Source organism: Pongo pygmaeus, chromosome 2 (genome assembly GCF_028885625.2).
Source record: "Pongo pygmaeus isolate AG05252 chromosome 2, NHGRI_mPonPyg2-v2.0_pri, whole genome shotgun sequence".
In the NCBI taxonomy this organism is placed as follows: Eukaryota; Metazoa; Chordata; class Mammalia; order Primates; family Hominidae; genus Pongo; species Pongo pygmaeus.
Genome location: NC_085930.1, coordinates 57,395,506 through 57,422,895, shown reverse-complemented (window position 1 = coordinate 57,422,895; position 27,390 = coordinate 57,395,506). Strand labels below are relative to the sequence as shown.

At 42.6% G+C, this 27,390-nt stretch overlaps 1 protein-coding gene across 25 annotated transcripts in view; it reads right to left on the bottom strand.

The window, feature by feature from the left end:
* KALRN (kalirin RhoGEF kinase) overlaps positions 1 to 27,390 on the bottom strand; it is a 700,623-nt gene that overhangs the window by 111,028 nt on the left and 562,205 nt on the right. The gene's annotated exons all lie outside the window — the stretch shown is intronic.

The following is a 27,390-nucleotide window of genomic DNA, read 5'->3' as shown; positions in this document are numbered from 1 at the left end:
GATCAGTATCATCTAGGGACTTGTGCGAAATAAAAATTCTTGGGCCCTACTCCAGAGCTAGTGGATCAGGAACTATTGGGGTGGCTTAGTATCCTTTGTTTTAACAAGCTCCCCAAGTAATTCTGATGCGCACCAGAGTTTGAAGACCAGTGTCCTATAAGAACCCTTCACTTTAGTCTAATTTTTCAATTCACTGTACTATGTTGCATTCCACCCTGCTCATACACCCTTTAGCTTTTCTGCTTTTCTGAAGCTTACCAAGGACTTCTTTGTTGTAAACCCAGCATGTTCTCCTTTTGCTCTGAGTACCTTTTTGTGCCATTTGTTTGGCACTGATAAATGCTTGTTTATGTATTTTCCCTCCCTGAGCAAAGTTCTTGAGAAGAGGTCTCCTCCATCTTTGCATTGCCAGCACAAATTCTTTGTTTGTTTGTGTGAGACAGGGTCTCACTCTGTCACCCAGGCTGGAGTGCAGTGGCTCAATGACAGTTCAGTGGAGCCTCAACCTCCTGGGCTCAGGTGATCCTCCCACCTCAGCCTTCTGAGTAGCTGAGACTATGGCCTCATGCCACCATGCCCAGCTAATTTTTAAAAAATTTTTTGTAGACACAGGGTTTCACCATGCTGCCTAGACTGGCCTCAAACTCCTGAGCTCAAGTGAATCACTTGCCTTAGCCTCCCAAAGTGCTAGGATTACAGACATGAGCCACCACGCCCAGCCAACACAAATTCTTTGGTCATTAAATGGCTGGTAATGAAAAGCTAGGGACAAAACTTAGCAATATAACTTTTTTTTTTTTTTTTTTTTTTTTTTTGAGACAGAGTCTCACTCTGTCACCCAGGCTGGAGTGCAGTGGTGCAATCTCAGCTCACTGCAAGCTCCGCCTCCTGGGTTCACGCCATTCTCCTGCCTCAGCCTCTTGAGTAGCAGGAACTACAGGCACCCGCCACCATGTCCGGCTAATTTTTTGTATTTTTAGTAGAGATGGGGTTTCACCGTGTTAGCCAGGATGGTCTCAATCTCCTGACCTCGTGATCCACCCACCTCGGACTCCCAAAGTGCTGGGATTACAGGCATCAGCCACCGTGCCCGGCCAGTTCCTTAAGAAGTTCTAAGTGCTGCCCAGTCAATTAAAGATTAGTTAAGAAAGCCACCTGTTTCTTTACTGCAAGACTTCTGGGAACCTTTAATATGCTAATGTAGATGATGACCCCAGAGGGAACATAGAGCATTTACCAAATTTCATTGAGCTTGGCTATTATTCCCTAGATCTGGAAGAAAAAGGGTAAGTGAGACTCCTGGAAGTGGTATCCTGACAGCAGGGTAGTCAGTCAAACTCAAAACCTGTTATGAATGCCAAAGTAGGAGCTGAGTTGCAGTCTAGCCCAGTTATTTTAGGCTTATGTACTATCACATCAAGTATACCCAGAAGCCAGTGGGAAGCCTGGCCTGGATTCAACTCACAATGTGCCCTTCAGTAGTAACCTTAACCAAAGGTAACTACAGCAGGCTTAATTATAGAGGCTGTGGGGAAGAGTTAAGCAGGGTGACTCTGGAAAGTTTAAGACTGTAATTAAGTGCTACTTAACTGAAAATGTCGCAATGGAAATTCTCCTAGGAAACCTGAGAGAAGAAGCAAGAAGAGGAAACTGCATATATGGAGGAAGTAACAGGTGGCTAGAGGTCAAAGACTGCTTGTTTTCAGTGTCCTTTTTTGGTAAACTGTATTTTTGCATGGAACAGGAAAGAAAGTGTGAAGGCTTAGGCTCTCTTGGACTTAATGTAATAGAAGGCTCTACAGTCTTAATCTGATCCTCCTTCTCCCAACCACCTGTGCCAAGTGGGTTTTCTTCTAGGTCTTCACTACCTGGCTTAGGAAAAAGCAGTAGACAAGATTGAGTTCAGTCTAAGCCTCCTGACCAAGCTCAGTGTTTCATCCTACACTTCCCAAGTCTGTGCTCTTCCCGCAAAAGTCTCTCTGTGGTTCTCCTCTCTGGCCTCCTTGCTACCGGGAGCACAGATTCCACACTAAAGATACACATGGCTAGAAAAATGAACTGCCTGGCCCACCCTGCAACCGGATTCATCAGTATGATCCCACTGGCACCAGTTCTTTAAAACTTTTTATTTTGACATAATTTCAGATTTAGAGAAAGGTTACACGACTAGTACAAATAATTCCTATATACTCTTTACTCAGATTCCTCCAATGTTAACATTTTGCCATTAGCTTTTTCATCTTTCTCTTTCCAAACTGGCAATAAGTTACAGAGAAGATTCTCCTTTATTCCCAAATACTTTAGTATAGGTTTCCTTAAAACAAGGACATTCTCTTATATAACCATAGGACAATGAGCAAAATCAGAAATCTAACATTGATATCCTGTTTTTTCAAATATTGACAGCTATTCCAATAATGTCCTTCATAGAGAAAGATCATGTCTTTTATGATCTGCACATCTTTTATAAGTACAGGGTAGTTATTTTGTAGAATGTCCCTCATTTGGTTTGCCATGTTTCCTTATAATTACATTTAAGGTGTGTGTTTTTGGTAGGGATATCCCAAAAATGATGCATCAAATCAGGAGGCATATAATATTGATTTGATTAGACTATAGTGATGTTAACTTTGATCCCCTAGTGTCTGTCACTGGGACAGTGTTCTAATCCACCAGGTAAAACTGCATACTCACTTAGCCCAGCTGTTTTAAAACTCTGATATAATTTTGGCTTGCCTAACCCTGGTCATATATGTGACAAATCAACTATAAGTAATGTTTGAACATAATTCCCATGTAAAATACTCAATTCCATTCATGAAACAATTTCCTGATCACAAACATGAGAAGAGGCTAATTTTCTACTCCATTGAAGACAGACTGAACAGTGTATAATGAAGGTGGTTGGCTGGGTGTGGTGGCTCATGCCAGTAATCTCAACATTTTGGGAGGTTAAGGTGGGAGGATTGCTGGAGTCCAGGAGTTTAAGACCAGCCTGGGAAACATAGTGAGACCCTGTCCCTACCAAAATAAAAAATGAATTAGCTGGTTGTGGTGGTGCACACCCATAGTCCCAGCTACTTGGAAGGCTGAGTGGGAGGATTGCCTGAGCCCAGGAGGTTGAGGCTGCAGTGAGCCATGATTGTGCCACTACATTCCAGCCTGGGTGACATGGTGACACAGCAACACCCTGTCTCTGAAAAAAAGAAAAAGAAAGAAAAAAGCCAGGTGCAGTGGCTCATGCCTGTAATCCCAACACTTCAGGAGGTTGAGGTAGGCAGATCCCTTGAGTCTAGGAGTTTGAGACCAGTCTGGGCAACATGGCGAAACTCTGTCTCTGTAAAAATTAGCCGGGCATAGTGGTGCATGCCTGTAGTCCCAGCTACTTGAGAGGCTGAGGTGGGAGGATTGATTGAGCCTGGAAGGTCGAGGCTGCATTGAACCGTGATTGAGCCACTGCCCTCCAGCCTAGGAAACAGAGTGAGACCCTGTCTCAATAAATAAATAAATAAATAAGAATTTTAGAAAAAGAAAGTGGTAATTATACTAAAGACTAGAACTAGGTTTTGTTAAAATTTTATAAGCTATGCTTTAACATTCTATTTAAAGTTCATTTTAGACTTTATGGGCACAAAAAATCCATCCAGTTGAAGTTTTCACATGAAACAGAGATTCCCAAGTGAGGATTCTGAAAGCTAGTCTGGGGCCAGGTTTATACGCAACCCATGAGTCTCTTCTATAGATCTGAAATTGTCACTGAAAATGGTGTTGGACGTTTTTGGGGAGGCATAAATCCAGGCTGGTTCTGTAACTACTCACAATATGTTACTAATAAATACAGAAAGATCTTCAGGACATAGAACACTGGCTGCTCTTGAGTCTTGAGTATGGGAGCTGACCAGCTGGAAAGGCCACAGGCTGAAGAATGGAAACAGAATTCTAGGACTCTGGTAGACAGTGAGGCACTTCCAGTCTTATGAATCAAATTTAACAACGTTAAAGGCAGGAGAAACGGCAAGTAGGTGATGAGAGAATAGATCAGTGAGAACCTCAGAAGCTCAAATGTTGGCTTCTAGTTTAGAAAACACTGAATTAGGTTACCTAACTGTTGTAGCAAGTAATAAGCCTTCAACTCAAGAGCTGGGTAGAGAGGCTGGATTTGAAAGATGACACAAGACCCTGGACAGATCACTTCCCAATTATAACACATAGGTTATTTGCATAATTGGGACCAGAAACCCCTTTTGCAAGCATCCCCTGCCTTTGGGCAGATAAAACAAACTGATATCTTGCCCTGTTGCCATGAGCCTAATCCTGAGACTTACTAGCAGTATTTCAACTTTCCTTCAATCAGGAAAAACATCCAATGTACCCACTAAGCTGCTAGAGAAAGGGGCACTTATTCACCTAGGGCAAGAGTCAAAGCTCAGATGTGTTCAGAGACCAACGGATAAGGCAAACATGAAAAGATGGACACAGAACAATCAGTAGAGGTACGGGCTGTGTCAAACTGGGAAGTGTAAGTCTGCTGGGGAGTGTAAGACATATTTTTTTTTAAAGGAGGCAACCACTCTGCTGCCAAATACTATACATCTGGGACCAAAGGCCCAAGGATTGCTACTCTGCCCTGCTTGCCTAATGGTGGCAAGGCCACTTTTCCTTTACTATAGCTAAAACCCCTGGCTCCATGATCAGCAATGATTGGTATGGAATGTCACCAGTACTACAGGCATCCCTGCAGATATCCTTTGCAGAGAAAATACTCAATCAGACCATTTCCATAAGAATGCCCATTTCCCGAAGCTTGCCTAGACCTTGCATCATTATAATGTCTCTTGTATTATTTAAGTGGGGATCCCATAGGCTCGATTTATGTAACATTTTATATTTGAAGATACTACTTTATTATTCGTTCATTCAACACATGCTTGTTGAGTGCTTCCTATATGCCAGGAGCTGTTCTTGATGCTGAGCTATAGCAAGTGTAGGAGACAGACAAAGTCACTGAAATTAGAAACTTGTCATTCTAGTTGGGGTACAGAGGGAGTCAGATAAGAAACTAACAAATGAATGAGAAAAATTTCCAGTAGTATTGAACAGTTTTAAAGAATTAAACTGACAGCTGGGCTTGACGGCTCACATCTATAATCCCAGCACTTTAGGAGGATGAGGCGGGCAGATCACCTGAGGTGAGGAGTTCAAGACCAGCCTGGCCAACATGGTGAAACTCCATCTCTATTAAAAATATAAAAATTGCTGGGTGTGGTGGCTCATGCCTGTAATCCCAGCACTTTGGGAGGCTGAGGCAGGTGGCTCACTTGAGGTCAGGAGTTCGAGACCAGCCTGACCAACATGGAGAAACCCTGTGTCTACTAAAAATACAAAATTAGCTGGGCATGGTGGTGCATGCCTATAATCCCAGCTACTCGGGAGGCTGAGGCAGGAGAATTGCTTGAATCTGGGAGGCGGAGGTTGTGGTGAGCCGAGATCATGCCATTGCACTCCAGCCTGGGTAACAAGAGCAAAACTCCATCTCAAAAAATAAAAATTAAAAAAATTAAAAAATTAGCTGGATGTGGTGGTACATGCCTGTAATCCCAGCTACTTGGGAGGCTGAGGCAGGAGAATCGCTTGAACCTGTGAGGCAGAGGCTGCAGTAAGCCGAGATCGTGCCATTGCCCTCCAGCCTGAGCTACAAGAGCGAGACTCCATCACAAAAACAAAAAACAAAAAACAAAAAAACACAACACTGACTAATGGGCTACAGAGGGCCTGAGGATTTCTTCAGAATGAGTAGCTGGTGACAGTTCTCCGGGAAGTGACATTTAAGCTGAGACCTGAATGATGGGAGTGAACCAGCCACATGAAGATGGAAATAAGGTTTTCTGCCAAGGTCATAGACTATGCAGAGATCCTAAGGCAGAAATGAGTTTGGGATGTTCAAGCTTCCTGAAGGAAGTTCTTGTGGCTGGAGCACAGCTGGTTGGCGAAGGGACATGAAATGCAGTTGGAAAGTAGGCAGGGCCTAGAACCAGAGCCTTGCAGGGCACAGCAGGAAGCTGGACTTTATCCCCAATGCAATGGGAAGCCATTGGAGTGTTTTAAAAGGGGTTGGGGTGTGACATAGGTGATGCAATAGGATTCATTTTCATTGACAATCTTTCATTTTTACCATTCCATGTTATATAGCCAGATAAATCTCCCTCCAATTAGAATCACCTTTGCACCAAGAATCACCTTTTCTTCTGGTGATGAGTAACAGATATGGGGAGAAACAGCTTACTACATATGGATGAATAGGAACCATCAGGATATTCAAATCTGGTCTCTGGACAAAACACTCCATATCCAGCTCACACATACAAGACCATCCTATGCCTCCTTACTATCTGCTCATATTTCCCACACCAACAAGTCACCTGGTATCTCAACTTAATTCTTTCTGCTATGGTCTAGGGTGTGTTGACACAGCTTTAGGTAACATTATCAATGAGATATGCTCCCATCTCTGATCTTACTTCTCTCTCTACCTAGACAGTCCTTCCCCAGATCCCACAGAGCCCATTCTCTCTCTTGCTTCAGGTCATTACTAAAAGCCTGCCTTACCAGCACAGCCTTCCCTGATACCCTATTGAGAACTACAACACCCACCTTCACATGCTGCCACTCTGATTCCCTAGCCCTGTTACCTTCTCTATAGCACTTACCGCCATCTAGCCAACTGTATTTTTTGTTTCTTTATTTTTTGAGACAGGGTATCACTCTGTTGCCCAGGCTGGAGTGCAGTGGCCTGCCTGGCTCACTGCAGTCTCTATCTCCCAGGCTCAAGCAATCCACCCGCCACAGCCTCCCAGTAATTGGGACCACAGTGTGTGCCACCACACCTGGCTAATTTTCTTTTCTTCTTCTTTTTTTTTTTTTTGTAGGGATGGGGTCCTACTATGTTGCCTAGGCTAATCTCAAACTCTCAGGCTCCAGCCATCCTCCCGCCTCAGCCTCCCAAAAGTGCTGGGCTTACAGTTGTAAGCCACCCTGCCCAGTCAAGCCAATTGTATTCACCATGTCTTTTTATTTCCTGTATTATTTGCTTTGATATCTGGGGTATTGCCGATCCTGGAGGGATAGCTGCCCCCCCAGGGTTAGTTAATATCTAGAGAGAGATGACACCTTTCCTATGCAAACCCACCAATCCAGAGCCCACACCCCCAACCACCCTCTTTATGAAGCTTTCATTTTTGGGCCAATATCCACCTGCCCTAATCACCCCAGGACCAGGTACCAGACAACTAGGGACAACCCCTTGCCCCCCAGAGCCCTCTACAATTACTCAAACTAGCCAGTCCTAAACCTGCTTACCTTGCCTCACCTTTTTTTTTTTTAATGTTTATTTTTTATTATACTTTAAGGTTTAGGGTACATGTGCACAATGTGCAGGTTTGTTACATATGTATACATGTGCCATGCTGGTGTGCTGCACCCATTAACTCATCATTTAACATTAGGTATATCTCCTAATGCTATCCCTCCCCCAGCCCCCCACCCCACAACAGGCCCCGGTGTGTGATGTTCCCCTTCCTGTGTCCATGTGTTCTCATTGTTCAATTCACACCTATGAGTGAGAACATGTGGTGTTTGGTTTTTTGTCCTTGCGATAGTTTGCTGAGAATGATGGTTTCCAGCTTCATCCATGTCCCTACAAAGGACATGAACTCATCATTTTTTATGGCTGCATAGTATTCCATGGTGTATATGTGCCACATTTTCTTAATCCAGCCTATCATTGTTGGACATCTGGGTTGGTTCCAAGTCTTTGCTATTGTGAATAGTACTGCAATAAACATAGGTGTGCATGTGTCTTTATAGCAGCATGATTTATAATCCTTCGGGTATATACCCAGTAATGGGATGGCTGGGTCAAATGGTATTTCTAGTTCTAGATCCCTGAGGAATCTCCACACTGACTTCCACAATGATTGAACTAGTTTACAGTCCCACCAACGGTGTAAAGGTTTCTCCACATCCTCTCCAGCACCTGTTGTTTCCTGACTTTTTAATGATTGCCATTCTAACTGGTGTGAGATGGTATCTCATTGTTGCCTCACCTCTTAAAGACTCCAGCCCCCTAGTTCCTTTTCTCTCTTTGCCTGCATGCAACTTCAGTGTTTTCTTCTGTGGCCCGGTGTGGCATGCCCCATCCTCTTGGGGAACTGTGAGTAATAGACTATCTTTTCAGTCACCTCCTCATCTGTTGGCATGACTGAATTTCAAATTTCTATTAACGTTAATGTACTATATTTAAAAATACTTACTATGAAATTTATTTCTTATTTGTTGCTCCTGCTCTCCTCACTAAAAGCTCCATGAAGGCAGGTATTTTTTTTTTTCCTGTTTTTGTTCATTGTCGTGCTTCTAGCAGCTAAAAGAGTGCTTAGCACAGAACTAAAGCACTCAATAAACATTTGTTGGGGAAAAAAGATTTCATAGAAAGTGCTCAGTAAATATGTTCTAAATATTAAATGAATAAAAAGGAAGCCAAGATGCCTGTTTCTGTGTGCATGGATGAACACAGAAGCCAAGTGTAGAGTGAGGTGACCTTGGGATTCGAGTTCCAGTTCTACCTCTTTACCTTTCTGAACCTCAGTTTACTCATCTATAAAATGAGGATAACTACCACCCACCTCTGAGATAACAATACTTACTTAACCCAATAGTGAGAGCTTATTATATGACAATAAATGACAATGATAATAATGACTATTGAATGGCAATGAACAGTATTGTGTTGTAATACAGCAATGCCCATGAGGCCTCAAGCCTGCAAGACAGCCAGCCCTCATCCTCAGACTGCAATGCCCTGAGTCATCTGCTGGAATGGATTCACTCTCATTTTCCTTCCCAGGCAACAACAAAGGGAGAATGCACGTCTCTATTCTAAGCAGCTTTAGAGTAGCTCTATGCCCTTTACTCACTTTTATAACCTGCTGCTCCTCATCAGTCACAGATGCAGAAGCATCCTAGCTAGTGCAAATACATGTATACACTCATAGGTGTGTCTAGCAAGCATGAACACATGAGTTGCATGACATACTTAGGACTTCCACAAACTCAGCTCAGAGACCCCCCAAACTATCAGGCTCACATGGAAGAGGGGATTTATGTGGTTGATAACATCACCCACCCATTTCTTATGCCAAAGTTGGAAGTACTCCATGACCCCAACACATAAAAACACTTAGATCAACAGGAGGACTTTGTTTAAAAAGTCAGAATTTCAAAAGTAATATATAGTCATTACAGGGAAAAAAAAATTGAGGAAAAAGAAAAGTTTCTGTGATCCAACTATTTTGTGACCTTTAACACTTTAGAACATTTCCCAAACCTTCGTGTAGCTGTGTGCACATGTATACCTGTAAAGCAGTATATTTGTTGAATAAATGAACCAAACTCAAGCCCAGATGACCTTTCTTCAGTCCACTGACCCTTTGGCTAAGTCTCAGGGTTCCAGGCTGCCTGAATGCTGCTAAGGTACCTTTCATGATACCTTCAGTGCTAGGCTGCGCCTCAGGCTCCCAGTGCTCAAGAAAAGGAGTACAGTGAAAGGAGCACTGGGCCACACAAAGAACCCCACGTATGATTTCCAGCTTAACTCTTAACTTGCTGCAGGATCTTAGGTAAAACCCAATCTTGCTGGCTTTCAATGTACTAATCTGTGAAACGGAAGAACAACTCTAGATCATCCTTACCAGCACTTTCACATTTAAACCTTGGAAATACAGAAGATTCAGTTATGTGTTCTAAGCAGACTTTTGAATGCCATTACTGCAGTGGAGGGCCACCATTGCAAATCCTGGTCTTTGTTCCCAACTCCTGGGCAGGCCTACAGCAGAGAGGGCAGCTCCCAGAAGCCAGAGTTAGAACTTGAGCTAGGGAGAAGCAAAAACATATGGTCCACAGACTATCAGGAGGGAGGGGAAGAAGGGAGACAGGATGCTGTAAGGTCTCTGCTGACTTCCACCAACTAGTCTCTGGGTACTTGGGCCTTGGCTCAGCTGCCCTCTACTTATCAGTACTCTTCCTGGGGAGACAGAGCGAGGGCTCATCTGCTCTTCACAGCCCTTGAAAAATTTACTATCTATTCTAGAGACTTAAAGTGTGTGAATTTATAATAAACATTTAAAAGTTGCATGAGAGGTTATAAATTTGTGGCAGGGCATGGTAGCTCATGCCTGTAATCCTAGCACTTTGGAAAGACAAGGTGGGCAGATCACTTGGGCCCAGAAATTTGAGATCAGCCTGGGCAACATGGCGAAACCCTGTCTCTACAAAAAAATATTAGCCGGGCATGGTGACGCATGCCTGTGGTCCCAGCTACTCAGGAGGTTGAGGTGGGAGAATCACTTGAGCAGGCAGGCAGAGGCTGGAGTGAGCTGAGATCAGGACACTGCACTCCAGCCTGGGTGACAGAGTGAGACTCTGTCTTAAAAAAAAAAATTTAGAAAAGAGAGATTATAAATTTGTAAAACTGAAGGAAAATGCTTAGATAACATTAAGTGAAAAAAAAGCAGGATACAATGTTAATTATAAAAACTGAACTAGCTGTGGAGGCGCTGTGGCTCACACCTGTAATCCCAACACTTTGGGAGGCTGAGGCAGGCAGATCACTTGAGGCCAGGAGTTTGAGATCAGCCCGGCCAAAGTGTCTCTACTAAAAATACAAAATTAGCCAGGCATAGTGGTACATGTCTATAATCCCAACTACGTGAGAGGCTGAGGCATGAGAATCACTTGAACCTAGGAGGTGGAGGTTGCAGTGAGCCAAGATTGTGCCACTGCACTCCAGCCTGGGCGGCAGAGTGAGAATGAGAGTTGAGTAAAGTCAAGGTCTCTAGGATTATAGGGTGATATATTTTCCTTATTTTTTCCTATGTCTTCCAAATTATTGGCTACAGGTATATATTACTTTAAAAGGTATGTCATACATAAATACATGCTCATGAAATTTCATAAAATACTTTAGAAGATTATAGGTTAAAAAGTTCATCTCTCCCCAACTTATTCCCAGTTACTTCCCCACACTCAAATCAATTCTACTCTGCTACCTAGAAGTAACCACAGTGATTCAGTGTATATCTTGGCTCATTTTCAGTGCATTCACCCACATAGACACACAGTTTGTTCTTGCACAAGGATGTTCATACTATGTCGTTGAATGGTTCTGTATGGATTTTTTCCCATTTAACAAATGGGAGATCTTCCTATGTTTGGATCTCCTATTTTGCTGTTTGTTTCAGATGGCTGAATACCACACCACTGTAAAATTATAACACAATCATTCCCCTATTGGAAACAATGTCACTGTCCATATTCTTGTTCGCTATTACAAAAATTATCACTTGTAATCTTGTGACAAATGGAGACCTTCTTTAGGGTATAGTACAAGAAGTGGTATTGATGAGTCAAAAGACATACACATTTTCAATTTTTATAGATTTTGCCAAGTGGCCCTGAAGAAAGAGAATCAATTTATGTTCTAGTGGATGAATATCTATTTGGCCTTACCTATAATTTTGCCAATCTGAAGGGTGAAACATAATCTTATTGTTTTTATTTGTATTTTTGATTACTAGATGTTATCTTTTCAAAAGTTTATTGCCTTTTAAAAAGTCTTACATCTTCATTGCTTTTGCCCTTTTTAAAAATATTGGGTTAATTAGCTTTTTTCTTAATTATAAGAACTCTTTATACATTCTGGGTCTTTTCTTTTATCTATTATGCAGGTTACACGCATTTTCTCCTGGTCCATCATTTGTTTTAACTTCCTTTATAGTGTCTTTACTTTTGCCTGAAATTCTTCTGAAATTTATTTTTATGTATAATGAGATCTGTGGATATAATTTACCTGATTTTAATGTTAAGAAAAACATTTTAAAGTAGAAACTTCAAAGAATCTCTGCTTTATATTTTTGTCTTTTATGGTTCTCATACTTTATAAATCAAATTTATGGTATTTTTAAGGAGACAGGACTATGAGAAAGGATTAAGAAGAAGCCTTGCCACACATCACACAGCCTGGGCATTTTCATAGCTAAGTGAATGCTGCAAGCTATGCCAGCACTGAGCTTGTCAGACAAGTGAGATTTTGGGCTCTAGCTCTTGGGCAGTTTCCAAGGTCCTTTGGGTCACCAATGAGGACTCCCATCTAAGAGAGGAGACACTCCAGTCTAAGTATCATGTAAGGCCAAAGGAATGCCCCAAATGAGAACAATATAATTGCCCCAAAGTATAATTCCTCTTGCACACAAACTCCAATCAATGTGATTTTATTTCTCTCTATGTTTTCTGAAACTGTGAGCTTAAGTTTCAGTATGTTTAGGTTCAATAAAATTTGCTGAACAGATGCATGACTGTGTTAAGTCAAGTCTTTAAGCTATTCATGATGGGGATAATCAGAGAAAGTCAGCAGTGGACTGAAATGATAAAGGAGGGTAAAGTTGGTGGTTAATCAGAAGTAGGTTTTCCAATCAAGCCTCCCTCTTGGAAGAGATGCAAAAAGCTGCGGCAAGAATTACATTTTGATGTGTGTATTGGGATAGAGCAGATTTCACTCGTGTAATGGAAGGGGTGGTGATGGAGGCAGATCCAAGTGCTACTCTGCTCTTGTTTATTTTGACGAATCACACTGCCATGGGTGAAGCACAGCAGCTTAAAAACCTGGGTGCACATGCGTTTTTATTAGATACATGACACCAAAACCCCTACGGTACTAAAGCTCTATAATCAGGGGGACAGAACCAATATCCAAGGCAGGTCTATGGAGCTTCAAAGTCTATATTCTTACACAGTTTTGGGCCCCATTTGGAAACAGGACCACAGTGGAATGAAACTATCTTAATGCACCTTTTCTCTCTCTCTCTCTCTTTTTTTTTTTTTTTTTTAGATAGAGTCCCATTTCTTCGCCCAGGCTGGAGTGGAATAGCATGATCTTGGCTCACTGCAACCTCCGCCTGCTGGGTTCAAGCGATTCTCCTGCCTCAGCCTCCTGAGTACCTGGTATTACAGACATGTGCCATCATGCCTGGCTAATTTTTGTATTTTTAGTAGAGATGGGGTTTCACCATGTCGGCCAGGCTGGTCTTGAACTCCTGACCTCAAGTGATCCACCTGCCTCTCAGCCTCCCAAAGTGCTGGGATTACAGGCGTGAGCCACTTCATCCAGCCAATGCACCTATTATCTTTATAACCACACACAGAAAGGAATTTAGGCCAGGCGTGCTGGCTCATGCTTGTAATCTCAGAACTTTGGGAGGCCAAGGCAGGAGGATCCCTTGAGGCCAGGAGTTCAAGACCAGCCTGGGCAACAGAGTGAGACCCTGTGCAGTGCAATAGCATGATCTCAGCTCACTTCAACCTTCGCCTCCTGGGCTCAAGTATCTTCCCACCTCAGCCTCCTGAGTAGCTGGGACTACAGGTGCACACCAGCATGCCTGGCTAATTTTTGTATATATGTATTTTTTTTGTAGAGATGAGGTTTTGCCATGTTGCTCAGGCTGGTTTGGAACCTCTGGCTTAGGCAATCTGCACACCTTGGTCTCCCAAAGTGCTGGAATTACAGGCATAAGCTACTGCACCCAGCCTAATTTTTTTTTTTTTTTAATTAGCCAGGCATGATGGCACATCCTTGTGGTCCCACCTACTCAGGAGGCTGAGACAAGAGGATCACTTGAGTGCAGTAGTTTGAGGCTGCAGTGAGCTATGATCACACCACTGCATTCCAGCCTGGGTGACAGAGTGAGACCCTGTCTCTAAAATAATTAGTTAATTAATTAAAAATTTTAAAAGAAATTAAAAAACATCTAGTTCAAATTTTGAATCAGGAAAAAGTCTAAAAAATTCTAACCCAATAGAATGTAAATTACACAGTAATCACTATTATTCCCTTTAGTGGAATAATTTATTTTAAGGATCATAAAAATATTTATAGGGCTTTCATGAGCTCATCTCCAACCTTCATTTCCCAAACCTATTTTCCACCATTAAGCACCTTAACTTTCAATTCTGTGATCACAAGGTTATACAGAAACAACCTTTGTGGTTTGGGAAGAGCAATATAGTCCAGCAGCAGCACCAAGAGTGGCTCTTGTCAGGCTTGATGCGTAACTTCCACACCCTCACTCTGGAGAATACACTCCCCAAGGCACAGAGAAAGCTTAAAAAACATGAAAGCAGTCCTGACCATCTATTTGTTCAGAGTTCTTACTTTGTGGGGATTTTGGGTCTACCACCCATGTTTCACCCCAACTGTTTCAGAGAAGGGATCTTTTGGTGATAGAATACAAGTCCAAAGCATGCAACACTGAATCACATGTGTGAGCTGATGTTGTTCACTCTCTTTATCCTAGTGATGGCTCTGAGAATGACCTTCTCAAATAAGATCACCAGGCTCCATCTGAAGCAGTTTTTCTAGCCTGGTATAATGTATTGTTCTAGAGAGGTAAGAGGGCATAGTTAGATACTATAAGGTAAAAACACCTTCATTCTCTCCCTTTTGCCCCCATCACGTTCAAAGTCAAAATGAGGCAACCTTTACTTTAAGGCAAAGGAACCCAATAGACTAGCATATGGGAATATTGACTTTCTCTGAGATAGAACCCCAAAGCAAGGACACACATTTTTAATATCCATGCTCGTGGGAGGGTTGTGGGGAGAGATGCTCCATTTCAAAAATTGACTGGGTCTCTCTCTATAGGTCAGACACAGCTTGGCCTTGAGGCTACTATCCTCTGGGGAAGTCGACACCTGCATATTGGTATGGCCTGTAGGGAGAGCTAGGGACAGGAAGGAAGAATAGCTGAGGAACATCTCAAGGAGAGCCACACTTCAGTTGCCTGAATCAACAGGTGGGCTCCGGGAGGTAAAATCCACAAGGAGAAGTCTGTGAATTTTAAGGAAGGATTCAGGATTGTTGCCATAGGGAGCAAAAAAATTAAGTGAATCAATTAGAGGCTACCAAGGCTACCAGGAGGAGGCAGGTAGAAGGAGACAGATTTCTGGGAGGGCTTTGATGACTAGAAACAGCCTCCTCTGGAAAGTCAATACTATTTTAGGAGACAAACAAGTGTGACTGTGGTTAAAGATAATCACAGTCAGATGTTGGCAAAGGTAGACAAACATTTCCAGGCCTCTGCTATTTAGGGTATAAAAGTGTGTGTGTGTATGCCAGGCAATGCTTGTGTTAAGAGCTTTGGCGGCACAGGGTTTACATATGCAAATAAAAATAATACCCCACAAGAAAAGGCTGCTTCTGGAAGTGCTAACCCATCCCATGGTTTCAGGCACATGATGTGGAATTGCACTAGATTCCACTGTAGTAATTAAAAAACAAAACAAAAAACAAAAACAAAAACACAAAAAACTGGAATTAACTGGGGCCAGCAGAGTAAGTGAGAAGAAACCAGGTCTCAACACACAAACTAAGTACTCTTGGGAAAATCATTTAATCTCTCTAAGTCTCAGCTTTGTCATTTGTGAAACATATAGGCTGACTCCCAAAAGCTGAAGACCTAAGGATGCTACTACAGTCACATACCTGTTCATCATTACCATGGATATTCCATTCCTATCCAGGTCTCTATGTCCTTCCTGGTGCCATTTTCTTTGCCTAACTTAGATGGAGTATATCCCTCCTGACCCTTTAAGACCCAGCCCTGTGTCACTTTTCCACAAGGCCTCCCTTGAACACATTCCCCTCACTCCTTTAGAAGAGCTGGTAGTTCTGTCTTCTGGGCACATACAACAGGGAAGGCAGAGGGATTTCAGTTCTTAAACTCATCATAGCTTCTCATTAGACTACAGGTCCTAGGTTGACACTTGACATAGAGGACATCTGCTGGCACCCATCCATCTCTCCAGCATCCATTTCTCTTCATGGGAGTGCCCCAGATTTCACAGCTTTGTGAGTTGAAACCCTGTCCTTGCTGAGTCTCCACTCCCAGGGTAGGTCCCACAATAAGAGAAATATTTCACTCAGTGGATCGTTAACTCAAGGATGGGCATATCACCTAACTCAGTGTAGACAGCACCAAGGAAAGTCAATTTGGGGGACTTCTGACTTCTTCCTTCCTACTGAACATGAAGGTCTATATGTGATTTTCACTATTGGAAAAAGCCTACTGTAAACTATAAATCTAACCAATAGTATATTTAGCCAAAATGTCATTTCTTTTTGCCTAAAACTGGTATGTATGGTTATTGAATACAAGAAGCTCTGATGGGTTGCTGCCAACAGAACAGAAATTTTTCTTTTCTTTTTTTTTTTTGAGACACAGTCTTGCTATGTTGTCCAGGCTGGAGTGCAGTGGTGTGATCTTGGCTCACTATAATCTCTGCCTCCCACACTCAAGCCATACTCCCCCCTCAGCCTACTGAGTAGCTGGGACTATGGATGCATGCCACCAAACCCAGCTATTTTTTTTTTTCCTAGAGATGGGGTTTCGCCATGTTGCCTAGGCTGGTCTCAAACACCTGGGCTCAAGCAATCCACCCACCTTGGCCTCCCAAAGTGCTGGGATTATAGGCATGAGCCACCACACTGGCCAGAACAGAAATTTCTGAGCCGTAAAAGGCAGATATTTACCAGAGCATAGCAGATAATTGTAGAAACTAAAGGAATACATCCAAGATCATTAACTTCGAACATGAATACAGGATAATAGTACAAACTAATACATACATATAAAGGTCCTTAATAGTGACCTAGTTGAAGAATTACTTAAGAATCCAACACACTGGGAGGAGACCATCTCTTTTTAACAACAACTGTCATTGTGAATCAGCCATAGGATCTACCAGATCAGCAACTTGTTTTGAACAGGGACACTCCCAGGGCTCAAAACCTGGGCAAAAGGCCAATAGTTTGAGACCTAGGTTACAAGTCTGTTTTCCTTAAAAGCTTTGAGAAATAGTCACTAATCTACTTCCATCCTACATAATGGCTCATTTAAAGCTATTACCCTATAAGTTAGAGAAATGTCTGATAATGTGAAGAATGTTGCTGTTCTCAAGCTAACACTTACTGAGTGCATTCCATATACCAGGTAGCCAGGAACTACCCTAAGTGATACACACACACTTTTTCACTTGAATCTTCACAACCACCCTCAGGGATAGATGCCTGTATTTCCCCAAGTGCACAGATGAAGAAATTGCCATAAAGTTAGGTCACCAGACTAATGCCATACATGTAGTAAGCTCTAACGTCAGGAGGGGGACTCAGTCTGACCCTCCCAACCCATGCTTGGCTCTTAGAGGTCTGAACTAAAGACAGAGAATTGCCCACAAAAAGCTCTAGCTTACTTAGAGAAAATGACGCATGAGCACAAGAGGGCCAACTGGCCCATGTTCCTTCTTAGTCAAAGCCCTGTTTGTGATTCTAACCTGGGCACTTTCAGAGAGTGCTAGAACTGCAGCTTCAGAAGCTTTGTAATCTGGTTTTCCTCTCTACTTCGAGCTGGGGCATTTTGGGAAAACACATGCACTCAAGGTAGTCTCTCCAAACCTGCCTCTAGGCTACTTCCAAAATATATGTTAGCAATCACAATCAAACAGAATAATAAAGATTGCTCTATTTGAATCACATCTGATGCCACTCTAAAAATGTCATACATATATAGTCACATATATATTATATATATATATATATATATATATACAAATTTCATGGTATAGGATGCTAATCACAAACATAAATACAAATTGGAGGTGTGACTAAATCATAATGAGCTAAACGTTACAAACGAAATCAGTTTCTATTCCTTGCAGTTTCACTTTTTAGTACCTGACTTGGCAAAGCCATTCCACAACCAGAATTATAGCCACTGCCCTGTCCTGTCTTTGAAATGCATACCCGTTGATACAGAAAAACGCAAATAAAGATGTGAGCTAGGCAACCAAACAAGAGCTGAAACCAATATAACATAATGTGCAGATTGTATCTCATAAACTAAGGATCTGTGACTTTGGAATAAGAGACAAGGGTGAGCATATGATTGTGCCATAATGCTTGGCAAGAAGCCATGGTAATGACAAACCCAGGTGAGTTATGCCATTGGTATGTTACAATGAGAGGAAACTGAGAGGATGGAGAGTTTGGCTGACTTTCTCCAAGGGACCCAGCCATGCTACAATAAACTCCAACAGTCCCTTGGGATAACTACACTTATCCTCACCCTGAACTCCTGCTCTTCTTCCCCCGGGGCTGGTCTACCTTTTGGGAAGCCTTTTCCACTTTCTCTTCTAACTCCTACACACACATCTCCCTGAGAACAGTCCAGTTCTGATTTTGCTCTTGCAGCCCTGGCTTGCATATGCTGGTAGAAGGGTCATAGTTTAAATTTAGACTTGACCACCTCACTGGGAATTCACTGGGAAACAAGCTGTGTGTGGAACCCATAGACACTCTGGTAGAGTTGTCTGCTAACACTCTAAAATGGAAGCACTAGTTGGTGGTGAAGCTGTAAGTTAAATTGGGAAAGGGGTAGAATTTCTAAACCAAAGCCCAAAGAAATGGGAACTTCAAAATTAGAAAGGCTGGAAAAAACCTTAAAAGGTTATTGAGGTCTTCTGCTTTGAAGCAGAACCCAAGTAAACAAACAGGATTATCTCTGGTTTTTAAATCCCTTTGTGGAATGGGAATTGGAAAAGATCGTAAAGGCCACTGAGTACAATGTCCCAAATGTTACAGAAACAGGTCTACAGCATTGCCCAAAGAGGGTCATGCAGACTCAGCTGAACCCTGCCAGCACACCCTGAATAATAGTTATCACAGCAGGAGGCAGCAGCTGTGGATGGCAATGCCTCAGAACAGAAATGAGACAGATGGGAAAGGCCAAGGTGGGTTGCAGGGAATGGGATCTGGCTCTTTTAATCTGGATCCCAGTGCCAACATAATTACGACGAGACTCAGGTTGCAAATCAGGAAGTAAGGGCCCTGGCAGTGATCCTTTGTGACTTAGGTGCAGGTTCCTCAGAGGCTCTTATAGACCAAAGAATGGCAGGAGAGCTCTTGAAGCAAGTCGGCTTCAAGCAAGGTCCTAAAAAAGGTGAGCGCGATAAGGCTATCCAGCTTTATGCTGCTTTTACTCTACTTCCCTACCTTATGTTCTCCCACAGTAGTTAGCAAAACCTTTTGGAAATACTTTTTAAACTTGGTAGAGAACACAAATAACACCCACTTGCGGGCCAGAAGAGGGGTAGTAACAAGATTTGGTAGCTATGTCAGTTCCTCAGGCAGGGTCCCGACTGCCCAATCTAACCCCCACCCACCCCCGTCCCCAGATAATCTCAGAGCATCCTGTTCTTTTCCTTGAGAGTACTTAGAAATGTGTGTGAGTGAGGCCAGGCGTGGTGGCTACACCTGTAATCTCAGCACTGTGGGAGGCTGAGGTGGGCAGATTGCTTAAGCCCAGCTGTTCCAGACCAGCCTGGCCAACATGGCAAGACCCTGTCTCTATTAAATACAAGAAATTAGCTGGGCGTGGTGGCATGCTCCTGTGGTCCCAGCTACTCTTGAGGCTTAGGTAGGAGGATGGCTTGGGCCCCGGATGCGGAGGTTGCAGTGAGCCGAGATTGAGCCACTGCACTCCAGCCTGGGTGACAGAGCAAGACCCTGTCTCAAAAACAATGACAACAACAACAACAAACAAACAAAAAACAACCAACAACAACACAAAAAGCAAACAAAACACGTGTGTGAATGAGACAGAGAGGGTAATGAGGGGAAGAGAAAGAGAGAGAAGGACCTATATATGATGCCCCTCTACACTGTAAAATTATGACAACAGTTCCTTGTCCCCTTTAGATTTCTGACTATTGAGGGGACCAGGAGTCAGGAGGCCTCCGGCAAGGCCCCAGAATACTCTGGCAGCCACTGACCTCGCTGGATCTCTGGGAGGACTTCACAGGACTGGATTAAATTAGAGCACACTGGTAATCCAGGTCTGGCTTCAGGTCAACCTTGACCTTCCACCTGGCTACGGGAAGCCCCTTGAGATGTCTCAAGAAAGTCTTCCGGCCTTGCTTGGAGATTCCAGGCCACTGGAGTAGCCCTTGATTTCATCAAGACCAGCTGGACCTCTCTCTTCTAGGTTCTGGAAATCAAGCTGTGATTTCAGATGGACTTGGGCTTCCAGAGGAGCAGCTGTTCTCCCCCAGAATCCCTCTGGACGTTTGTAAATACCAAACAAGTGGCCACTGTGGGACAGATTTCTGTGGAATCAAACTGTAGCAGGTGGCTAAAATACAGTTCCAGCAACCTGAGAGTGAGTTCCAGTTCACTGGGGTCCTTGGCCCTCTGGATTCCTTCCAAAGAGCTGGGTCTTCCCTCAGACTAGATCCAGTACTCCACCCTCCCTGTTCCCCCAAACATAAGGGCAAGACCATCCTACACTTCACTATCTTCTCTACAGAGATATATAAAATTTACTACAGATAGAATTGAATCATTTCACTAATTATTATAAAGTAGAAACAAACAGGTGAAATTAGTTTTATTGCATTACATTTAACCCAGTAGCTCCAAAAGTTTTTTTTATCTCATATTTCATTTCAAAACAATAGCTCCAAATATCATTTCGATATATAATCAATATAAAAATTGAGATGCTTTCAATATTTACATATACAGCATATCTCAATTTGGACTGGCCTCATTTCAGGTCCTCAATAGCCACAAATGGCCAGTGGCTACTGGATTGGACAGTGCAGCTTTGGAAAGCAGCTCTAACCAAGTTTTCCTCTGTGGTCCCCTGAATATCCCTGCTGCTTTGCTCCCACTATGTCCTTGGCCCTTTAAAAACCCCTTCCTGCTCTTTAGCAAGCAGTGAGAACCCTGCGTCCCCTGGGGAGTCCTCCCAGATCACCCCAGGCCGCTATGCTCGCATCAGCTTCTACGTAATTATTTTAGCCAGCAATCTGGCAGGACCTCGCAGCACTGTTCCCCTTATTGTCTTTAGCAACTGATTTTTCTTTTCTTTTTTTCCCCTTTTTGTTATTACTGTTTCACGCTTATGGAATAGCTCCCAACTTGGTCTACTTGGGACCAACTCGGGGCAGAGAAATATCTTAAGATTTCTATGTCACTAGCCTAATATCTGCCACATAGTACTCAAATATTTGGGAATCAACACAAAAAGTGCTCAGCCTAATTTCCTGTTTGATTAAGGAATTAATGAAACCATCTGAATGTGATGGTTGGCACAGGTCTACAGAGACATCTTTGTACTTATTTTTGTTGTTTTTTGTTGTTGTTGTTGTGTTTTTTTTTTTTTTTTTGAGGCAGAGTCTCGCTCTGTCACCTAGATTGGAGTGCCATGGCACAAACTTGGCTCACTGCAACCTCCACCTCCTGGGTTCAAGGATTCTCATGCCTCAGTCTCCCGAGTAGCTGAGACTACAGGCATGCACCACCAACGCCTGGCTAATTTTTGTATTTTTAGTAGAGATGGGGTTTCGCCATACTGGCCAGGCTGGTCTCGAACTCCTGGCCTCAAGTGATCCACCCACCTCGGCCTCCCAAAGTGTTGGGATTACAGGCGTGGGCCACCGTGCCCAACCCTATGTACTTACTAATGATAGTAATAATCCAACACCTACGTAGATTTACCACAGGCCAGGCGCAAGTGATTTACATACATCAACTCACCTAAGCCTTGCAAAAACCCTGTGAAGAGATTCCATAGTCATCTCTATCTTCCAGATGAAGAAACTGAAGAAACTGTACTATATATTTAAATTACACACCAGATTTCAAAGACTTGGTATAAAAAAATAATTTAAAGCATCTCAATTTTTATATTGATTGTATGTTGATATGATATTTGGAGCTATTGCAGTTTTTTTTGTTGTTGTTTGTTTTTAAGACGGAGTCTTGCTCTTGTCCCCCAGGATGGAGTGCAATGGCGTGATTTTGGCTCACTGCAACCTCCACCTCTTGGGTTCAAGTGATTCTCCTGCCTCAACCTCCCAAGTAGCTGTGATTACAGGCGCCCACCACCATGCCCAGTTAAATTTTGTATTTTCACCATGTTGGCCAGGCTGGCCTCGAACTGCTGACCTCAGGTGATCCACCTGCCTCGGCCTCCCAAAGTGCTGGGATTACAGACATGAGCTACTGCACCTGGTCCTTTTTTTTTTTTTTTTTTTTCTTTTAAGATGGAGCTATTGTTTTGAAATGAAATATGAGATGAAAAAACTGTGAGCTATTGGGTTAAATGCAATACAATAAAACTAATTTCACCTGTTTGTTTCTACTTTTAATAATTAGTGAAATGATATCATTCTATTTGTAGTATCATTCTATCTGAGTTTACGTATCTTGCACAGAGTTACAGCAGAGCTGGGATTCAAATTCATTCTGGCACCTGATTCCAAGTTCTTAATCATCATGATATATTGCCTTTCATTCCAGAATGCCACAAAATATACTTTTTATATCCTACATATCAGTCTATATCCTATGAATTAAAGGCATTCACTTATTATACTCTCAGCCAGGGTATTTCCTTATATAAAAAGAATTCATTCAGAAAATGTAAACAGAAGTAAATAGGAGAGACATGAAATTCTTGGTACTAGACGATGTTTCTCATAAATCCTCTTAAAACAAAAATAGTACACTCTTCCTTTCAAAGGGTATGAAACTGAGGGTACTTGGTAACAAGTTCTTGTAATTCCAGACACCCTTTGATTCTGGAACTATTTCAAGGAATGTATCCTAAGGAAGTAATTATGGATGTGTACTAGGATATCCATAATTGCCATTACATAGTGTTTATAACAGCAAAAATCAGAAATAACCTAAAATAGGGAGATTATTTCAATCAGAACAAATCACATTTACATGATAAAATGTGTATATAGTGGTACGCTAATAAACCAGCTCTCTAAATAAAACCAAAAGCCCCAATTCACGGTGTCTGCTAACTTCCATGGTATAAATACTCCCGCCATGGCTGATCTCCAGCTCCTAATAGTTTAATAATCTGCTCTGGAAATCCTGACTATTTAACAATCCCTGTCTGAGCTGAGCTGGCTCCAGTATACCATGGAATACATTCATTAAAATGTAGTACAAGTTGTTCAATATGTTAGGTGAAAACAGCTTGTAACACTTCTGTATCATATTTCTGAGAAAAAAAAATACACACATGGAAAAAAAAGACCAAAAGAATGTATTTTTTGTTAATACTAGTTATCTCTAAGTGATACAATTTTATCTTCATTTTTCTGTATTTTCAAATTTTCCCATTTATGTATGATTTTTCTCAGAAAAAAAAAATCAAGGTTCTCTTTCCTAGTTGCAATAATTTAAAAATGAACTATTTCTCAGGGTATATCTCAAAAAAATAAATAAATTTTAAAAAAATTTAAAAAAAGGAAAGAAAAAGAAAAAAGGAAAGAAAAATCCCTGGACCTGCTCAGTGAGATCAGCCGCACAATGAGAAGGCCCCAGGGTGAGAAGATTCCCAATACCTCAAAACTAAGAAAAAGAGGGGAGGGGTAAATCCTGAGGCTCCAGCCACAGTGCTTGCTGATCTCCTGGGGAGGAGAGATAAAGGTTGATCATTCACAGGTCCTGCAGAAAGGCAAGGTGGGAAGTGGGACTGGAGATATGTCAGTCCCAGGACAAGAATTAGTCTGTTTATATAATCTGATCTTGGAAAGATCTATTTCTTAACCCAGGACTCTTCCCAGGATCTTCCCACCGAACTCTTAACCATTATATTAAGCTAATACTAATAGTTGTCAAGTTTAAGCCTTGTCTGCAATGAAACATGTTTATAGTCATTGAAAATATCCTGGAAGGCTGGGCGCAGTGGCTCACACCTGTAATCCCAGCACTTTGGGAGGCCGAGGCGGGCGGATCACAAGGTGAAGAGATCGAGACCATCCTGGCCAACATGGTGAAACCCCATCTCTACTAAAAATTCAAAAATCAGTTGGGCGTGGTGGTGCACGCCTGTAGTCCCAGCTACTTGGGAGGCTGAGGCAGCAGAATAGCTTGAACCCAGGAAACGGAGGTTGCAGTGAGCTGAGATTGCGCCACTGCACTCCAGCCTGGTGACAGAGCGAGACTCTGTCTCCAAAAAAAAAAAAACCCTGGAAATGCATCCATAGGGAAAGATGTTCATAAGATTAAATGAAAGCAAGTTATAAAAGCAGCATGTAAAAATGAACCAATTTAAGTAAAAAGCGGTAAACACACGGAAAAGAACATGGTAAGTGATTAGGTAGTGGTTGTCTTTAGATGGTTGGGATTACGCTATTTTGGTCTTTTTGTTTGCCTAAGTTTTGATTTTTTTCTGTTGTCAGCATAGTTACTTTTAAGAGTAATGAGGAGGCCGGGTGTGGTGGCTCACACCTGTAATGCCAACATTTTGAAGGGCTGAGGCAGGAGGATTACTTGAACCCAGGAGTTAGAGACCAGCCTGGGTAACATGGCAAAACCTCGTTTGGCAGGGGAATGTGGTGGGAGAGGGTAATGAGGAAAACAAAATAAAAGCAAAGTAATCTTAAGTGAGAAGAAAGATGCAACAACCTCCCTTACTGGATCTTTGGGCTCTTAAGCTCGTGGAAGACATAGACAATTCCTGATTCCTAATTCCTATTCCCCGCCACCCCTGTGAAAGCAAATAGCAAATGGGAATCTACAACGTCTCAAACCAAGAATTCCCCAGGGACACAGGGAGCCTTCCATTATGGAATGCTTTTGCTGGAGCTGGGGAGAGGAGGCAGAAGGTTAGGGGAGGGTGGAGGGAGGAAAGAGAGAAAAGAACAAATCAAAAAGAGAAAGACAACACTGAGAGGAAATCTACCTTTTCCCTCCGAGTCAGCAGCACTAAGTCAGTAGTCCTCAAATTTGAGCGTGCACCACAACCACCTGGAGGGCTTATTAAAACACAGACGGCTAGAGCCCATCCCTGAGTTGTGGGGTGGGGCGGGGCGGGGCAGTCAATGGTGCCTGGGAATCTGCATTTGTAACATGTTCCCAGGTGACCACACTTTGAGAACTTCTGCTCTAAGTCATTCTGTGAGTAGGCAGACAAAGAAGAGAAGGAGCACTGCACAGATATGAAACTGAGATACAAAATGTGTGGCAAACAATGTGTTTGCAATTCTTTTAAACAACAAGGCTTGGTTTCCCCTTTGAATGGGAGAAGATAACATCCCTTTCCCCACAGGAGCAATATGAAGATTCTCATGGAGAGAGAGCAGAAACTGAGAATATCCTGACAGCTGATGACACACCAGATGCTGTAAAAGAAGAGATACAAGCCCACAACCAATCCTGCGCCGGGAAGAGCACATACCTGGAAGCAGAAACATTTTAGGAGGTACTGCTTTGACCTAGCAGCAGAAGGGGTTTCCCTCCCCTTCAATTTGACAGTTTCCTCACTGTGGTCACCAGAAAGGCAAAAAGAATGTGAAACAACCTGTTTTAGTAACTCTGATCTTTGCTCTTTCACTTGGCAAAAGCTGCCTGGCAGCCTCCTAGCTGCCTCACAGGTGTAACCAGGGTTCCCCTCCTTCCAGGAATTGTAACACAGTTCTGCCAAGAGCAAAAGATATGCTCTATTAGTCACTGATTACAGCAGGCAGGGAGGCAAGCCACCCATGGTCCTCACCTACAAGGGAGGGGGAGGATATTGGCGGAGCCTCAGTGAAACATCCAGCACCATGGGGGCTGGAATAATGGCCTGAGGGCAGCCGGTTATGATTTTTATCTAGGCAAAAACAGTCTGAAGAAGAACCAACAAAGCCTCAAACATAAAAGGTGTGCAATAAATATTGGCCAAAAAGAAGAGAAAAATGTTTCCAATGATATTGCTAACCAAAGTCAAAGCACAGGCAAGAAAAAGCAATTGGTTTTTTTTTTTTTTTTTTTTTTTGTATAATGTAGGTTCTCAGGATCTAAACTTCAAAAATCGGGTTGCTATTCTCCAGTTCTTGTACCTTGTGTTGCCCCTAAGAGAAGGTTAACTTAGGGATATGTAGGCTTCTTGCCAGTATTTTTTCTTTTTTTTTTTTTTCTTTGAGATGGAGTCTTGCTCTGTCACCCAGGCTGGAGTGCAGTGGTGCTATCTTGGCTCACCGCAACCTCTGCTTCCTGGGTTCAAGCAATTCTGCTGCCTCAGCCTCCCGAGTAGCTGGGGTTATAGACGTGCACCACCACACCCAGGTAATTTTTGTATTTTTAGTAGAGACGGGGGTTTCACTATGTTAGCCAGGCGGGTCTTGAACTCCCAACCTCAGGTGATCTGCCTGCCTCAGTGTCCCAAAGTGCTGGGATTACAGGTGTGAGCCACTATGCCCAGCCTCTTGCCAGTATATTCTGTTGAATCTTCTTTTATGTAACACAAAGAAATTACAACACTGGAAGTGTTCTGTGGTTTTTTATTGGTCTAATTAAGTTTTTTAAAAAGGAAATTCCCACCACACATCTAAATCACAAGTTTTCTTCCCCACAGTGACAACTCCACAGCACTGAGGCACTGTTGACAATGGTTTGAGCCAGGGCCATTAAATTGCTTTGGAACTTACATGTACAGCGTTACCACCTAGTGGAGCCACAGATATTTAGCTGGGAGTCCCCTGAGGATGGGGTCTATGTCTAGTATTACAATTACTGCTACGGTTAATAGCTAATCTTTTTAGAGCACTTTATATGCCTGGCATTATGTTAGGCCCTTTACTTACATTGTCTTAACCAATCTTCACAGCTCAATGGGGTAAATGTCATTATGATTCCTTCTTGTCCACTCTCCCAAGCACCTAGCACAGGGCTGGCATGCAGTCAGCATAAACATTTGTCAAATAAATTAAAACACTGTGTTACATAAAAAGCGATGTTCAAAGATGCAGTGACTGTGAAAGAGTAAGCTTCAAGAACAGGGACAATGGCTGAGCATGGTGGCTCACACCTGTAACCCCAGCACTTTGGGAGGTAGAGATGAGAGGATTGCTTGTGTCCAGGAGTTCGAGACCGGCTTGGGCAACACAGTGAGGCCTTGTCTCAAAAAAAGAAAAGGAAAGAACAAGGACAAAAAAGAGCGGGGAAAAGGGACCTGAATTAAGGTGAACCAGACAGAAAAACATGAACAGATATTAACTAAGAAAACATGTACAAGCTGCTCTGGGAGAGAGAGATGTGATGGTGGTCTTTGCCATCTTCAGTTTTGGGACAGAAGAGTCCCTTGAAAGCAGACCACATTTGAAAGCAGGTACATTTAATACCAAATGGCTTCAGGCAGTGCAGTCACCCCCAAGAACAACGGATCATTCCACAGTCAACACCCGATTTAGAGTTTGGGTACTATCTCTACCCTTCTCAGTTGG